Here is a 6404-nt window from a genome sequence, read left to right on the forward strand (position 1 = left end):
GTGTCCGAAGAGTTATGTTATGGTTCTTGTAGATACATGTCATTGCACGCCTAATGAAGTATTGTAACTGTTTCCTGAATGCTGCTCTATAATATGTATCATGAAAGAGATTTCATAATCCTAACAATTTCTATGTGTTATTTCTCAGGTAATGGTGAATGGCAAGCACATCAGAGAACTGTTTAACAGCTACCTTATATTGTTTAAAAAATTATTTAAGTGTTAGCATGTTAATTTATGAAGCATACTGGACTTATCTGTTGGCACAGAGCCTTGCTAACTTCATTCCAACCTTACTCTTTTGGAATGAGCTTATTCAGTTTCCAGTGCCAAAATGGGCTTTAACTTTAAACCAAATAAGGCATCAGCTTGCCAGATTTGTAGGTGACATTTGACTGTAGCTATTAAAGGGAGCAGAACCACTGATGGGTGAATGAGCTGAAAAGAAAAACAACTCCTTCCTCATAGTCAGCTCTAAGATTTTCCATCAGAACTTCTACAGGCTGTCAGAACAGAAGGGCAAACCCTTTTCCATACACAACAGGAAAACACATCCTCTCAGAAAACATCCAACTCTCATGAAAGTAATTAAGTGTGAAATTTGAGAAGTGCCGCAATTAAACACAAAATTTGAAGTGCTTTGCAACTTACTTTTTGGCTAGGAACCATAATTAAAATATGAGCTGACATTACATCAGGCTTACAAAGAAACCAATAAAGGACAACAAATTCCTTCCGTAGTCACAACAATATCTAACCCCTGTAAAATAGACAAAGGCACAGTAGAAATACTATGGCAGAAGCAACACTTCAGGTAACCAATGCACTAATCAGAATCTTAGCAACACAGATGGAAAGTCAATACATGCATATGTCAGTTTGCAAACAAGTTATAAACGTGAGTTTTCAAAATGAAGGTGAACAGTACTTCAATGCCTTAATGCAACTTAAGCATCTCATTCCATTCAAAATGCTCTTTAGGTTTTTTGAAACGCCAGTCATTATTTTATATATGCCCTCAACTCCTCCTTTACATTCTTTGAAAATTAAAAGGAAAACAAGAAAAATCAGTGCACAAATTCCAGATAAGATGAAAACTCAAAAGAAAACACACACATCTGTAATTAGTGAAACAAGTTTTTTAAAATAGAATATTCCAGTTTCTACTTTCAACTTGCTTAGAAGTTTATGAAACAGTTCTGAAATATACCATTTCAGTAAAAAAAAAATTACTTTTATCGTATTTGCTTGTTGATTTAGATTAGGTCCTTAATGTTACTCTTAATGTTACAGACTCTAAGATACCTACACCCCACTTGCTAAGTAGGAAGCCTCTTGGAGAAGGTGAGTAGGCTTAAATCTTCAGTTTCTGAAGTATTTTCAGAACAAATTTATCACCCTTGAAAGATTAATGAGAAGGAAAAAAAAAAAAAAATACAAGACAGGACATTCCTGGCTTCCTGAGCCTGCAGACAGAAAATTTAAGATGCTTATCAGTAGCATTTTGCAACTCAGAACCTAAACAGCAGGGAAAAGTACCAGAGCTATGTGAAAATGGTAACTGAAAGCTTAAAATGAGAGGACAGTTGAGCCAAATCACCGTTTCAAAACAAGTACTAAGCTGGGGCGGGTGGGGAGGAGTTGTAGGAATGTCCTTCTCCACCTCACATCTATTTCCAGCCTAGAAATTTCTAACGCCTGGGAGAGGGGTACAGTACCAGAGCCCCACTCCTCCTCTCTTTGCCAGGTGCATGAGAAGAATACCAGAGCTGCTTGTCATGCCAGCTAGAAAAAGGAAAAAGGATTTCTCCTTTGCCAGGAAAATCTAAGGGTACTGCTAATTTATCAGACATCCACTAACTGAAAGCTGATACGAAAAGTTCACTGGGATCCAAGTTATTAACCATTCCTGCTTCCTGACTGTGAAATTAGGAAAAACTTCAAACTGTACATAAACAGCCATATCTTATTGCTTTGGGAAACTGTTTCAAAATAAGTAGCATTTATTATAAGAAGATTTCCCATATACCCATGTGTTTTGAAATAGAAAACAGGCTGTGCAGTAGGGAATACTCTGGCCTTTCACCTCTGGAGAGCCAGTTTAAGTACACGCTGTTCCACATGTGCAAGTGATTTTCAAGCTCCATTTGGTATCCTAAGCTGTTACTGTCTGAACTTCACAAACAGTGGCCTAGTCCAGTACAGTTTATCATGACAGAGACTAAGCTCTGAAATGGAACAGGAGACTTGTGGCTTAAAATGCACACTCTGAAGAGGTTTTTTTGTTTCTGCCTCTACCAGGGTTTATTCTAGTTCTGCAGCCTCCAACAGAGCACGCCATGAGTTTACAGAAGGACGAATCGGTGTTAAACATGTGCTACTTATAACATATTTTTGAACTCTCAGTCTGCCAAATTGTCAGGAAAACAACATTTCCTTCCATCGAGGCAGGGATGCACAGGGAGAGAAAATAGAAAACCGACATCCAAAATATTCTGACATGAGTTAGGAAGTGCATCTTTTGGTAACACCAGGGGAAAATGATGCCGTGCCGCAGACACAGGGGTTTGATTGTCCTAAGCTAGTGTGGTGGCATGGTATGCAATGATGAATTTGTATACCATGCTTCTACTCTGATACCTAATTTGTGCCCCAGTCCCCCAAATCTCAAAAACTTGAGTGATATGAAGAAAGTTCACACAGCTTACCCCTCCCCCGCCCCCGGTTCAGTTAAAAAAAAAAAAAAAAAAAAGAATGGCTGTACTCTTTCAGATTGCATTGGGTAGAAGGATAACATTTGGGACAAAAATCAAATGAAATACCAATCTAGAGAGCAAGAGCCTGCTTCAAACATTACGGTTAGTCATACTACAAACCAAAAGACTATATTATGATTCTGAGAAGTCTACTTTATATATAAAATCACAGCACAGCCATTAAATCAGAGGATGTATAGCTGCAGGTAAGAAAAGTTGTAACACCAATGATCTTATAGTGTAACAAAACAAGAAAAGCTATTAAAAGTAATTGTTTTCTTATATGGAAGTTTCAGTGGAACAAGAAAAAAAACAACTTAAAATATCATACATATTTACAAAAATCCATTTTCATAGCTAGAACTATTATGAAAGCCAAAATGATGAGCAGAGAGAGCTGTAGCTAGATACGTAGTTTGAAATCTGTACTGTCATCATCTTAGAAGACCCATCTTACTCAGTTTCTTATTGTTTCATTACAATGAATCTTTAATTTCAAGATTTGCTTATTTAGAAGCTGCTCAGTATATCTAGCAAAGCCTGTCCCAGGATGATATTCTTATATGTAAGTTGCCTTAAAACCAGACATAGGAAAAGAAAATAGCCTTTATTTCACTGATAGGAGTATACCTTTATTAAGTGGATAAAAGGTTCTATCCTCAGTCCAGCACAGCTGGTCATCTTGGTCTGGTATGAAAAAACAGAAGGGCTTTAGGGAGATAAAACAAAAAAAATGTACATATACTCTGTAAATGGGTGAAGTACTGTGTTAAAGGCAGTCACCGCAAAGAAACTAGGAAACAGCCTTATATCACAAGCATCAATTCAGTATTGCCTTTAAAATAATTTTTTTTGAGAGTTATAGGGGAAAAAAAGTGTAAATAGACTTAAAGCTCAACCTGTGATACATCAATAAAACAGGATCCAGCAACTGGTGTCTGGACCAACAGCACCTTGGAGAGCAAGTCACCCTTCCAGTAAACCAGGCAGGAAAAAAAAAGAAAAAAAGAAAAAAAAAATCTTTGATCCAGAGCTCAGTCTCATATAAGCATATGACTTCCACTGAAATTAAGAGCAATCACCTGCCTAGAAAAAGGTTAAGCCTATCCTCCCCATCCATGTATGTAACAAGACTAGAAGGGACACATAAGCAGATCTCAGTATAATAAAGAGACATAAACAAACTTCACAGACACTTAAGCAATCCCAAATTATTTTCACCAACTAACAGCTGTCCCTAAATGATCACCCCAGTGTTACTTCACCAGCAGCCAAAACACTTAGCAGGATTTAAAATTAACAGGATTTCTAAAATAAATAAACAAATAAATGTAAGCCTGTGTATTAAGATATAAGCCAATAACTTACTAACAGGAATTTCAAAGAAACCTCCCAAGTGAGCAAGTTATTATACTGTATCTGTATACAAACAAGTATCTGATTTTTGATACTGGAAACTCAGAGTCTGATCATGGGTTTGACATGATACAGAAATTCAATAGAAAAATATTCAGAAATATAAGAAGTGCACTGAAGGATTCACTATTTGAGATTGCCAGTACTCAATGAAAAAGAAAACGCAAATTGCACATGAAGGAACTCTTTAAATTAATATATCTAATATGCTATGTGTTCCCAGCTACAAATCAGCTACAAGTCATCACAGGATTCACTAGGAAAAGAGGGAGGAAAATGGTACCAAACACAAGAGTGTTTTCACTCAAAACAGGTATCAGGGACGAAGAAAAAGGTAAGAAACTGAAGTACTACTTAGTGATAAATTATGGCCTTGAACACACAATGTAATCCGGCAGGATGAACCACATAGAGCGTCAATATATTGAAGGCATATATTGAATCAACCTCAAAACATGTCGTAACATCAGAGTATATGTTCTGCTCAGAGAGTTTTTTTTTCTCGGCTTCAAAACATAAAAAATATTTAAGCTACCAAGATTAATATACTCCTGAACTACATATCTGCCTTGCCTTATTTGTTTAAATGTGCCTATCTTCCTTCACATCCCTGATGTAAGCTGTGCCCCCACAAGCTCATGACAACTGTCACACTGCAAACTCTTTGTGATACAGATATGTTTTCTGATAGTTTTCTTTGAAACAGTTACTACCATTTATTTTATTCCAATGAGGATGTCAAATATACTCTAATGATAGAGAAGGTCTTTGAAATATTCTGGACAAGAACACAAATACAAAAACCCATGATGAACACTACTATCTACTAGCAAGCCACAAATAAAGGACAAACACCAGAAAAAAATTCCGAGGCTAACCTTCATAGTACAAACAAACAAACAAACAAACCCCATACCATTAAAAAAATACCACGACTCCCACCAACACTCAGGATATTACTGAGAAGGACTTCAATTATGTAGACATTAGCAGCAGACACAGATAAGGACATTCAACAACTCAGAGTAAGAGGTGGAAGCCAATTTCATATTGAAATCTACAGATAAATTACCCATATCAGAAGTTATATGAATGGCATGAATCTGCATTTTATTCTTCCATCTCTTACTGCTCTTTCTTGTTCATCAGAGACTCTTCTAAGCAGGCTACAAATAGTAAGAAAGGAAAGAGTATGGAGTGAACAAAAGTGGGTTATTACACAAAAGATATATATCCTCATGAGTTTTTATTCTTTCCAAGCTCTCACTGACTTGCTGTTGACTCATTCGGGGGAGGGGGAAAATAAATAAAAGAAAAAAAAAACTTGAAAAAAAATAAAAATCCTGCCTGATGAGAACTGTAGATACTATCCTGGAATAGGATAGTATCTTTGCCCAAACTTTGGGCAAAGAAATGCTTGAAGAACATTACCCATGCACATATTCACTTTGCTAATATCACATATAAAGAGAAATCTGTAACAACATGATAAGAAAGTAAGTGAACACGTACGCCATCACTGAAAAATCCTCCCTCTCTTTTTGAAGAAAATCTAATGGATATGGAAGTCAGAATAAAGCTGATCAAGCTGACGCAAGAAAACCAAAAGGAATGCAAAGTATTTATTCAGTAACACCAACAACCAACAGAAGGTATCTGCAACTACCTTAAAAAAACCTAAGCTTTCTACAAAGAGAAGAGACATCACCAACTAATACTGCATTTCTCTTCCTCAGTATGAGAAATATGCATGACATCAGTCCAGATTTTTCAAGCCATTAGAGTTGGTGCATGCCATGGTCTCAAGTGACTGTAGCCGAAAAACTCAGCTGAAGGGCTGGAAGGACTTTGTAGTTCAATAAACTATGACATTACAAATAAGACAAGATGTGAAACAAGAGCTTGAGAAGGAAATCTCCTTATCAGTATTTCTGTTTACATGAAACAGAATCGTGTACAAAGTCAGAGCAGTGCATTGCATAGTTGAAACGAGCACCAGCAATGTAATCAGCATGATATCAAACAAGCAACAGGGTTGCTTTAAGAAACCAGGACACGGCATCCTGAAGCTTACTGATTGTCGGGCCGAGGGGAACGCTGAAGCAGCAGATAAAGCTGATGTATTTGTTGTAAGCTTTCCAGCATTCAGGCTTTATTTGTCCGAGTTCGATACTCCCCTCTGTGGGTGGAGAAGCTGAGGGACTGGCTGACGTCACCCAAAGAGCACGGATA

Source organism: Ciconia boyciana, chromosome 5 (genome assembly GCF_034638445.1).
Source record: "Ciconia boyciana chromosome 5, ASM3463844v1, whole genome shotgun sequence".
Lineage (NCBI taxonomy): Eukaryota > Metazoa > Chordata > Aves > Ciconiiformes > Ciconiidae > Ciconia > Ciconia boyciana.